The sequence below is a fragment of the Leopardus geoffroyi genome, chromosome A1 (genome assembly GCF_018350155.1).
Source record: "Leopardus geoffroyi isolate Oge1 chromosome A1, O.geoffroyi_Oge1_pat1.0, whole genome shotgun sequence".
Taxonomy (NCBI): Eukaryota; Metazoa; Chordata; class Mammalia; order Carnivora; family Felidae; genus Leopardus; species Leopardus geoffroyi.
In genome coordinates, this window is record NC_059326.1 from 167,354,264 (window position 1) to 167,366,882 (window position 12,619).

Genomic DNA, 12,619 nt, shown 5'->3' on the forward strand with positions numbered 1-12,619 from the left:
AAATAATTCTGAATGATACTACAGTGATAGATACATGTCATTATACATTTGTTCAAACCCATAGGATATACAACACCGGAGTGAACCTTAATGTAAACTGTACACTTTGGTTGATAGTGATGTGTCAGTGTAGGTTCATCGATTGTAACAAGTGCACCACTCTGGTGGGGAATGTCTGTAGTGAGGGAGATAGTGCCTGTGTGGGGACAGGGCTATATGAGAGCTCTGTGCTTTCTGCTCAATTTTGCTATAAACCTAAGATTGTTCTAAGGAATAAAGTGTGTCTTTAAATAAAGGCAAACCGGGGACTGAGTATGGAAATAACAACAAAATACCCTAACATTCTCCTTAAATTATTTTCTTAAACTCTTAAAATAATGAACTTGAGCCATTTAAACATAGGAATTTCTAAGTGTTCTATTAGCATCGTATAATCAGTTAGTTCTTTTTCAGTGTACGCTAAATTCCTGAAAGCAAATCTAGAAAAAAAACAGATTAGAAGGGCCTTAAATCATGTGAATAGAACATTATTTTCTCTCAGAAGAAAACTCCATTCTTCCTTTTCAGGAATTGAAGTTTGAGTCCACTAAAACAGCTTCAGCCTTCACCTAAATCAGTCTGACAATATTGTGTAAAACCTATCTGACCATTCTTAAATTTACATTTACTCACTGCAGATTCTCCATCCTCCTATTTCTTTTATTTTGTACTGTGATGGTGCCTATATTAGCTAAAACATAATTAGGTGCTAATAACTCGAACACTTTTGGGTAACTGTTCCTAGGAAATGCTTTGTGGCCTGAGAGAAGGAAGAGTCTCACACTGTTAGCTTAGGGACTGAGTTCACTGTTGTTACCACTGTAATGCAGTAGGTCCATGGGGAGTTGCCACACATGTTTGTTATATAGGTTGTGTTCAGCATAGCAACCTTCTGGTACTTTCATTCATTTGATAAGTGGAATGTATTTGGTATGTTCTAATGAATCTCAGACATTCTAGCATGATGAACTGTGAGATTTTTATCAGGTAGAAAATAGGTTTTGGATATTTGTGAAAAGCAGAGGACCTTTGTACACTGACCCATATTTAAGAATAAACCTATAAAAAGTTGTAGATTGCAACTATATTCAAAAACAGTTTTCTACTCATTTCACTAATATCCATTTTTCAATTCCAAAATTAAGCTTTTATAATCTCTGTCATTTGTACTAAGAAGTGGAGAAGTAGAAGAAATTCCAAAGATGTTACTAACTCTATTTTTAACTTACCAGTGACTTTTTCTTGAAAGGCCAATTACTTAGGCACTCATTTTTTTTTTTAATTTTTTTTTCTTTTTAACGTTTATTTATTTTTGAGACAGAGAGAGACAGAGCATGAACAGGGGAGCAGCAGAGAGAGAGGGAGACACAGAATCTGAAACGGGCTCCAGGCTCTGAGCTGTCAGCACAGAGCCTGCTGCGGGGCTCGAACTCATAGACTGTGAGATCATGACCTGAGCCGAAGTCAGACGCTTAACCAACTGAGCCACCCAGGTGCCCCTAGGCACTCATTTTTTTTTTTTTTAAGTTCCTACTTACTGCAAAAGACAGTCATTCAGATTATCTTGATCACAATTCTGCACCTTCCTTGGAAGAAAAGCCTTATCAATTAGAAGTGTTTAGATTCAATTACAGTATATGCTTCTCTTCTTTGCAGAGAACCATTAAAAATAAGTGTGATTTCAAAAAATTAGGGAAAAATATAAACTTCCATTTACTTTCTCAGTTTGTGGATTGCAAGCTCCCACTAGCCTCACAGCACACATTTCTCTCCAGTGCCAGAACACTGCCCATCCTACAACATGTTTCCCTACAAAGCTTTCTAGATTGCCCCCAACCAGATGTGCTCTCACCCTTTCTTGAACCCCATTGTATTTTTTACTTTTCTTATGGCACTTCTCACATTCTGTCTCATATTAAAGCTATTGCCATGTTGCCTACTCCTTATTTACAAGACCTTCCTGGAAAGCTGGAGCTCAGTCTCAGTCATCTTTGACCTCCTCTACCTACTGTTCTGGACATGTGAAGCATTCATTAAGTGTGTGCTTAATTCATTTGGTCTTTTAGGTTTGGGGAGAGTAGCTATTTTAAAAAGGGCAACAGTCTTGAACTATTTCAAATTCTTAATTGTATACATCAAAATCTTTTGAGGGCTTCATTCCTTGCTGACCATAACATGGTGCTTTCACAATACCTGATGTATTTTCTCTGATGACCTCAGCTACTACCTATAACCCCTATTTCTGGCCCTTCAAAACTGCCTTACAACTACCTGTTGAATTAATGCATCAAAGAAAAGTGTGATTTGCTTTCATATTTTATTATCTTTTAGAGAAATGCTAATGACATTTTTTAAAGTGCACATAGAACACTTCATTGTTTTTTTACAGGAAAAATTCTAGTTTCTCTAAAAGAAGTGAGTTGACTAACGGATATCAAATGGCTAAAATAGAATTAAGAAAGTTGGAATTTAGTCATCTGTCACACCTTTTTTTTTATGAGACACTGCGTAAGTCATGTAATTGTGAACTTCTTCTTCAAAGTAGGAATAGTTGTCCTTCCACACCTGCCTCATATTGCTGAGAAACTCAAATGAGATAAAGTACATGGCAGCACAAAGTATGCATAGGTAGGCAAAAACTAGTTGAGTGGCCAAGGTAATGAGCTCTGGAGTCAGACTCCCTGGGTTTGAATCGTGACATTGACTTTGCTGCCTGTGTGTGCCTGTCTCTGATACTTAATCTGTAAAATGGGAAGATAGTACTACAGATCTCTAAAGCTCTTGGGAGGAGTAAGTGAGAAAATCACTAAAAAATACTTATTACTCTAGTTGTGTGGTTTCAGTAGTGAATTGGTTACGATCTTTTCATTTTCCTAAGAACTTTAACCTACATTGCATGGCCCAGGCAAACAATTAATGTATTTATATATAAATTTCCTAGAAGGACCTAAATGATTAAATAGTTTTATAGAAGAAAGTTTGTGTTTTTAACTGTTAAATCACCCAAAATCACAAATAGTAAGTATAGAAACAGTATAACTGTCTTTAATGAACTGAATACCTAGCATTCAAAAGCAAATAAGAGTTTTAGCCCTAGGAGTGAAACTTGACTTTCAACCTATTTCTGTATTTGCATTTATGAAACACTTATCTGCTAGACCCCCAATCCATTGACTTCAAAGATTTCTTACCACGCCTTAATTGCTCAGCTCTTGTGTACATCTACTAAGTAAGAGCAGCATACAGATATAACACAACACACTGTACATTTTTGGTCAGCAAACTCTAGAGTGAAAAAAAATCTTCTGGTAGCCCATTTTGACAATTCTTGTAATTTGCGGTGATGTTTTCATTACAGTGTGTCACACAGGAAGCCACAAAAGGATTAGACATAGACCAACTCATCCACATTTCTTCCAGCCAGTAATCACATTGATGCCCACCAGCGGCCCAAATCTGCCTTAGTGCCCGCTCTGCCATTTAACAGACAGTGTGGCCCCTAAACTCATTAAGAAATGGATGTACCACATAGTTTAAAATGCCATTATCTGTGTTTTATTAGGCTCAGTGATTTGATCTTCCAAAAATATCTAAGCCCACAATAAGATGAATGTTGGGTATGACAAAAATATGCTAGCGGGATTTTGAAAACCACAGAGAAACTCTATAGGAAATATTAGGAAAGAAGAGGGCAAGAAACAAGTGACCTGGAGAAAACATATAGATACCATAAAATTGGATCCATGCTATACCCTCCTTATGGTCTTATTGAATAGATTTTGAAAATCCAAAAATCATGTGGACTTTATCCAAACCTGAATTTTTGAAAAAGCCATAGCTTTTATTGGACTAATAAAAACCAGGTAATGTGTTTGCTGATACAATGGAAAGACTACAATGGAAACTTTATATTTGATGATTTTTTTTTCTCTAGTTCCTGAGTTACTTTTTGTAGGTATGAAGGTGCCTAATATTCTAAAGAGTAATAAAACTGGTTTAAAACTTTGAATCTACCCATCAATTAAAGAAGCTATCTGCAGTATTTTCTTTTAGTAATATTTCATTTCAGTCTTTTCATTTGATGCTACAAAGCATTTGACAGGATTGAAAATTTCCTTCTCCAATTTTTTTCCTCCTTGATATTTAAAATGGGTCTCCTGGATTGGCTCCAACTCCCTTGATATTTTCCCACCATTTCTGTCACAGGCTTCTCTTCCCCCCCCCCCCCCCCATCCAATAGATAGATAGATAGATAGATAGATAGATAGATAGATAGATAGATAGATAGATAGATATTGGGTCATCTTCCTCTGTGTTCTCTGAGAAATCGTATTCACTTCCATAACTTTATCACCTATAAATCTACATCAAAATACTGCTTTCTAGCCCCAACATCTATCTTGAGCTTTAGATTCAGATTTTCATCTGCTGAACACACAATCATCTATAAAAATGCTGCATCATCTTTAAATTCAACTATCAATTTGACTAATAAAAAATAGTTTAACCTTATGCTTCCTTATATTTATTTTACTATAAATATATACACAAAACCTTGTATACTGCTTTTCTCCTCAAAGTTGCATCCTGGATCTCTGCAAACAAAAGACTTTGTGATCGGACATTTTCTTCTCATTGCCTCCCATAGCATCTTTTGTATAACTCTGTCATAGTGTTTTATACAGTGAAATAATTATTCATTTTCCTGCCTGTGATGCTAATTACAGTGTGAGCTTTATCTTCAATGAGCATTATTTTTTGTTAATCTTGCATCCCTATCTGCCAAACAGTGCCTAGCACAAAGGACAGATTCAATCAGTGTTGACAAATGGATGAATCAATCATGCAGTTCATAAGACTGACTTTATTATCTTCACCTGTTTTTTTGTTTGTTTTTGTTTTTGTTTTTGTTTTCTTAAGGAGCACAAACGCAGTCTCCTACTAACAGATTATGCAGTCAAGTTTCCCACATTTGGGGAAATTGCAGAGGTCAGCACAGCCTGAAGTGCGATTGATGAGCCTCACCCTGAGAGAACCACTTTTGTGATCGTGATATCTGCACGGCCAAGTGTTTATTATCTTCACCTTCTTCACTGTTAGAATTCTTTAGTTCGGTTGTTACGTAATTATAATGTTCTCCACATACACTTCCATTGTTGTCTAAAACACATTTCTCCAAAGCTGACAGTTTATAGTTACATCATTGGTGAATTGTTTGGAGATGTTAGGAGAGTGATGATGTATGTTGCCATATGATTTTCAGTGTCATGGCTTAGCGTGGAGAACAGGCAAGAATTAATTCCTTCTTACTGTCTCAAAGACATATAAATATAAGGAGATCTTTGAGTCCTTCAATGACTTACAGCCCTCTCACCAACCGTGTACATCCAGCCTCCCAATGCAGATCTGGAATTCACAGAGATGGCATGGCTGATCTCTGCCTCAACTCCTTACCTCATTTAAGAGACACATTTCCCGACCATGCTTTTTATAATACATGTCCTCAAAACTCTTTCTACAATCCCAGTTTCAACATTTAAAAGCAATAATAATTTTGTTGTTACTTTATTATTTATGTAATGTATCTTGAATATTATTGAAAGTGTTTTGGAGAAATTCTAATAACATTGTTGCCTGCTAGAGTGAAAAAAATTGTTTTTAATCCCACCTTCATGAAGCCTATTAAACAAGGTGTAATTAAGTAAAAATCAAGAATGTTAAACAATGAAAAGTGCTAAGAATCAAAATTAAGTAGAGAAGGGGAAGAAAGGCATGCTTACATTTGAAGTAGAATAACAAGGGAAGGCCTCTCTGCAAACATGACATTTGAGTAAAGACCTGAAAAAAAGTGAAACCACAGAACCATACAAGTTTCCAAGAGAGAGCATTCCCGACAGGGACAAAAGCAAGTGCAAAGGACCTGAGGCAGAAATATACCTGTTCTATTATAGGAATCACAAGGAAGCCAATGAAGCTGTAGCTAAGGGAGCCAGATGGCAGATAATGGGTGTGTGGTTGTGGATGTGTGAATGAGAGGAGAACATAAAGGATGGCAGATTGGACAATTCTTTGTAGATTATATGAGAATTTTGGTTTTACTCTGAGGAAGGTAGAAAGCTAGTGAATGATATTGAGAAGAGGAGATGCTTGCCCTTATATTTTAGCAGGATAATTTTGCCTATTGCATCGAGAATAGACTATCAAAAGCCAAGGGTAGATTCAGGGACACTAGAAGGCACTGTAATAATCCAGGCAAAAGAGAAGAGTAGCTTGCTCTAGAGTAATAGAGGAGGAAATGATGAGAAGCAGTTGGATTCTGGATATTCCTTGAAGCTGAAGGCAATTTTTCCCCCAGATTAGATGTAGTGGATAATAATCTAAATATATAATACCAATTTCTCACGCCCTACACCTTTAATGGCTTCTCAAATTTAGGCAGCAGTGTTGAATTTTCTTAAGCTTTCCACTCATTTCTGCATCTAGTCTGTCAGAGAACTCTACCATTTCCAATTCTAAAACATGTTCATATATGTTCCCTCCTTCCTTCCTATGCCTACCACTCTACTTACTGAGCTCTCATTATTTCTTACCTGACAATTGCAATAGTCTTTTAATGGTTCTCCAAGTTTCCTGTTTCTCCCATATCTATCTAATTCTGCCTCCTCAAGTCTACCAGAACCATGTTTCCAGAGCAGAGATCTTTGTCTCTCCTCTTTTTAAAATCCTCAGTAGAGCTACAGTGCTACAGAACAAGTCCAAAAGGCCCTCCCTTTTCCAGCCTCATCACCCAGTAGCCAAACATGACCTCTCACCATTCCTCAGTTCTTTCCCATCTATGTGCTTATTTGCCTTTGCTCATTGTGCACTCTCTGTTTGAAATTTACTTTGCTTTGATATCACCTTCTGACATATCGTCTCAGGGGAAACAAATTCATTAACCCCAGCCTTGCATCCCCAAAGCACATCAGGGCACCTATGACTCTGTGTTATGGCTAGTAGTATGACCATCTCCCATTTTACCCATTTTATTCAATGCTTAGCATATCAAAGATGCTCAACAAATATGTGATAGATGTTGAAATATATACCTAACCCAAAATGTGCCCTATGCCTTTCCATGCTTCTTTTGCCCTAGGCTTACAGTAGGCCAGTCCAGTGACCATCCCTTAAAAATTACAAAGTAGCAATATATAGGTATATAAATCCTTCACAGTCATGCAAAGGTATGTCTACAGGAAGGAGCCTTAAAAAGTCAAAGCAAAGTTACTTAGCAAACTCTCTTCTCTGCTTTTATATTATATTGCTCTTTCATTTGTCTTTCATTTATATGTCTCTAGTGGTTATTTTTCTGCCTTCTTTACCTATTCCTATTTCTCTTTTAACAGTAGGATCCTCATCTATGCTACCATTATACTTCTTATCTACCATTCCTCTCAGTTTCTTTGCAGACGTTAATGACTCATAAATCTAAAGCTGCACTCTAACCTCTCACCTAGTCTCCCATTTTGTATTTCCAACTCTTCATATTGTTCATACGCCAAACAACATTCACTGCATCCACTTCATAATCATTATCCCCACTTCAGCTCTTCTTACAATGTCACTCTTTGAGGTAACTACTGTTCCAATTTCTCAGCTTAAAATATTGAGGTTATCTTTGTCCCTTTTAATTTGTCATTTATGTTGTAGCATAATAAATATTTATTCAAAATTCTTTTTTTTCTTTCTTGCATCAACTGTAGAATTAGGCGGAATTACAAGAGCAGTCCAACTGGTCCTATTTACTCCAGAATCTTCCCTCTTCATTCAGCCTTTGGCTGACAGGCTAATTAGGACAGTAATGCTAGCTGTTGTTTGCAAGTAAATCCTAAAATCTCAATGACTGAAAACTCCTGTACACTCGCATGTTACACTGCAACACAGGTGTTTCTACTCAAGCAGTCTCCATTCAGAAATTCAGGATCTTTCTCTCTCATGGTCCAACCCATATCTAGGTCCGTGGAGTGCCTCCATTCAGCCAGCAGATAGGGAAGCCACATCTGCATCTTTACCACTTTGACAAAGAAGTGACACAGATCACTTCTACTCAAATTTTCACTGGCCAAAACTCTTATCATATACCTTCACATAACCAAAGAAAGACTGGAAAATAAGTCTAGCTGTTTCCCCAGAAAGAGCAGAAAATGAATTTTGGCAATGCATAGCAGTCTCTGACACATTCATCTCTCTAAAACAGAACTCAGACCAGAGAAAAGTCTTCTCTGAAAGTATGAAGTCTCAGTCCCCATCCTAAAGGTCCAGACCTTCATAATATGATGCTGCTGTTGTTTGGATAAAGAACAGATTGCCACAAAGAGAGGTGCTTTTCTTCCCACTCGAGGTCTGACTCTGAAGAATGGTAAGTCTTCCCAATTTTTAGGAAATTGTTCATCTAACTAAAGCAACTATACTGCTGCCTGGGTCAGTGGCAATATAGATGTTTTTACTTAACATCACAGAACACTTGAGAAAAAACAGCCCTGCTAAATGCTGCTAAGAAAAATACCAGTCCGTTGACTATCACCTGTGGCCAATTAAACAGACCACTTCGTTTCCAAGCTCATCATTGTGGCTATCTTGACAGTAACATCAAATGAGAACAACTGCAGCTAAATCAACCACACAATGATCTCCATTTTGAGTAAGATGACAGAATCAGTTTAGCACAGTCATAGTTTTATTAATTCCATTCAACTAAGTTAATCTAAGAATGTTGTTGAGGAATTAGATCCAAATCTTAAAACTAGATGAATCCTACTCTTACAGACCACAGGAACCTGCTTTTCCTTTTACAGAAGAACAAAAGCACAAATCCCAACTACTTGTCACTTAAAAAGGAAAGAGGAATTATATCACTATTAGCCAAAGATATAAACATTGCAGCAGGAGATATGTTCCAGCTTGCACATGCTTCAAACTGTCAGTGTTCTCTGCATTATACCACCCTCTCCTTACAGCATCAACTCCAGAATGCAGTCAAAACAGTGCAAGTTAAGAGGAGATATTTTGAAGGCAAAGTGACATACAGCCACACAATCACTCAATTGAATGAACAGAATTACAGTTTTTGCAAACTGGAAGGCTGTCACTCAAAGTGACACCTGGCCTGCTGTTCATTGGACAGTCCATGCATGTAATGTAATAGCTCCTCCAATTGTTGGCAAGAGAAGAGCAGGGATCAAGGCAGCTATTGCCTGAATTCCAAATGGCAGGAAAATTTTAGTATTGGGTTCTATTGTTTGCAATACCAGTGGTGTCACAAGTGAGAATGAAAAGAATAGAATTCTAAACACTAAAGAGAAGATTATAAAAAATACATACTATTTTTTTTTCTCTCAGCTGAGCAATTCTCCATTCTTTTTGGTGGAGAACAGGGAATGAGAACCAAGATGATATTTTCATAACTACACACCCCAGAAGGAAATGTTACTGTAAACATTTAAGATGACAGAGACCAAGATCTATGCATTTTCATGCCAAATATTTGAAATCAGCCTTGTAAAGGAACTGAAATTTATATAGTATGCAGCCATACCTGTTGACTCCAGTAATTGGTGCAATAAGGTGCCAAAACACTGTCTAATTCATAAGGAATAAACAAATTGTTCCTTTATTCAACCAGTGCCGATTGAATGTCTAACGTGTCACTCAGGGCTGTTGTTACCATTTACCAAAACTGTTGTTCTTAGCACTCAGAATACAGCAGTGGACTGGTGGTCTGGTGGAGCTGAAATATTCAAATTGAGGAATCAGACAATAGACAAAATCAATAATAAAATACAGAGCCTATTAATAGGTGCTAATTGGTTTGCAAAAAAGAGTACAGTCAAATGTCTTAGTCAAGTTTACCTTTGTGAAGGAGATAGAGATAAGGAGGGATTACCATTGTAAATAGAGTGGTCGAAGTGAAGTGAGAGGGTGTTTTACCAATATTTGTAAGCAAAGTATGCGGGCAGAGAGAAAAGCCAGTGCAAATGCCCTGAGAAAGGAGTGAGCCTAACATACTCAAGGAAAATCAAGGGCACCAGTATGGCTAGAGAACGAGTGTGCAATAGAAAAAAGTCCAAGAAGTTAGAGAGGAAAGTGGCCTCAACTATAATTATTATTTGGCTTCCGTTTGAGTGACACTGGATGTGAACAGAGGCATAACGGCATCTTAGTTAAGTTTTAAGTGGATTACTTGGAATACTGTGTTGAGGACAGACTGAGGGAGGCAGGGGTAGGAGCAATAAAGCCAGTTAGGAGGCATTTGCAAAAATGAAGACAAGAGATGATGGTAGCTTGGACCTGGATGGCATCAGAAGAGGTACTGAGCGAGAAGTAGTTGGGTTCTGGAAATATTTTGAAGATGAAGTCAGTAGGGTTTTCTGATGGAATGGCATGAATGTAGTACATGAGGAAAAAGGGGAACCAAGAATAATTTCAGGTTTTCTGGTGTGTTTTTTTTTCTTATTTGTTTTTGTTTGTTTTTTTTTTAGAAACTAGAGATAGGGAAGAGTGTGGATAGAATGAGTTTTCGAGGGAAGTCAAGTGTTTTGCATGATTAGTGTGTTGTGTGTATTACGCATCTGAGTAGAGATGTTAATAAGCAATTGAATATGTGAGTCTAAATTGAGTTTTACTTGGGAGATATAAAGTTGGAAGCAGTCGATGTGAATGTGACATTAAAAAGATACTCAAATTACTTACACAACTCAACACCAAAAAAACAAATAATCCAGTAAAAATTGGATACAAGACATGAACAGACATTTTTCCCCAAAGAAGACATGCAGATGGCCAACAGACATGAAAAGATTCTCAACTTTACTCATCATCAGAGAAATGCAAATCGAAACCACAAAATATCACCTTGCACCTGTCAGATTGGCTGAAATCAAAAACACAAGAAAGAATAACTGTTGGCAGGATGTGGAGAAAAAGAAATCCTCATGCATTATTGGTAGGAAAGTTGGTTCAACCACTGTGGAAAACAGTATGGAGGTTCCTCACAAAATTAAAAATAGAATTGCCATATGATCCAGTAATTCCACTATGGAGTATTTCCCCAAAGAAAACAAAACACTAATTTGAGTATGCACACCTATATATATTGCAGCATTATTTGCAATAGCCAAGTTATGGAAGCAACTCAAGTGTCCATAAACAGATAACTGGATAAGAAGATGTGGTATGTATATACAATGAAATATTACTCAACCATAAAAAAGTAATATCTTGATATTTGCAACAACATGGATGGACCTAGAGGGTATAATGCTAAGTGAAATAAGTTACAGAAAGAAAGACAAATACCGTATTATTTCACTCATATGTGGAATTTAAGAAACAAAACAAAGTACAAAGAAAAAAAGACAAAAAAACAACAACAACTCCTAATTATAGAGGACAAACTGATGGTTACCAGAGGGACAGTGGGTAGGAAATAGGTGAAGGGGATTAAGAGTACACTTATCATGATGAGCACTGAGTAATGTACAGAATTGCTGAACCTCTATATTGTGCACCTGAAACTAATACAACACTGTACTTTCATTATACTGGGATTTAATTAATTAATCCATTTTTTTTAAAGATATTCATATTAAAAAACAAGAGACAAAGGGAGTGCAGATAAAGGAGAGTTCCAAGAACGAAGCCTTGGCATACTTTGATATTAAGAAGATGGGAAAATGAACAGGAATTAGGTGTGAGATAAGTGACCACTATGGTAGGAGGAATATCAGAAGCCAGGTGCAAAACTTATTTCAAAAAATGGAGGATTATCAATGTCTGGTACTGTTGATAAATGTTAATGACCAGGTACAGCAGTAGGTGACTACGGTCAGATCACCTGGTATCCAGCCTAAGTTGATGTGTTTCTGAAGTTCAAACTAAAGATGATATCAGCAATCAAAAAAGAGAAGTGCTAAGAATAACAAGAATAATATATTACACTATATTCTCACTATTTGCCAAGCATTTTACCATTTTACAATCACAATCTCATTCAATACTCTCAAAAACACTTTTAAGTAAAGATTATTTCCTGCTTTTTACAGAAGAGATCCTAAGGCTCAGATAGTTCTTGTGATTTTCCTGAGGTCACACAACTATTCAGAAGAGGACCTGGGACACAAAACAGGATAAGACACCGCACTGTGCTTGGAACCATTATGCCACAGTAGTGCCACCTCACGCTGCAGTCTTTATTATTCTGAAGTTCCAACTGTTAAAGAGCTTTAATGACTTTGAGTAAAAAACTTACACAAAAGAAGGAAAAATGGCAACTACATAACTAGTGACAGAATTTTTTCTAAATTAGACCAACCATTGCAACCTGAGTCATGGACCCATTTTTTTACACAGTGCTACATTCAAAGAGAAATTCAATCCCAGAAATATTGAAAAATAATACAGATTTTTTAGTCATAATTTCTTAAAACTGAAGTATAGGGGTGTCAGAGACAGGGGATACATAACATTCAACATAAAATGCTTTCTAAATACCTTATTTGATGAGTTTCCCTGTACCTCAAATTTATAACTACCTTTCTTCCTG

General features: G+C 36.7%; 1 long non-coding RNA gene and 1 other non-coding gene across 2 annotated transcripts in view; one reads left to right on the forward strand and one right to left on the reverse strand.

Moving 5' to 3' along the window:
• Positions 1-4,956: 4,956 nt before the first annotated feature.
• LOC123582212 lies at positions 4,957-5,115 on the reverse strand. Its single transcript, XR_006704274.1, has one exon. It is a non-coding gene; the product is annotated as a U1 spliceosomal RNA (small nuclear RNA).
• A 3,157-nt stretch (positions 5,116-8,272) lies between these two features.
• LOC123603912 overlaps positions 8,273-12,619 on the forward strand; it is a 45,648-nt gene continuing 41,301 nt past the window's right edge. The window contains exon 1 of the long non-coding RNA XR_006715113.1: positions 8,273-8,437. This is a non-coding gene — a long non-coding RNA (uncharacterized LOC123603912). The remainder of the gene's footprint in view (positions 8,438-12,619) is intronic.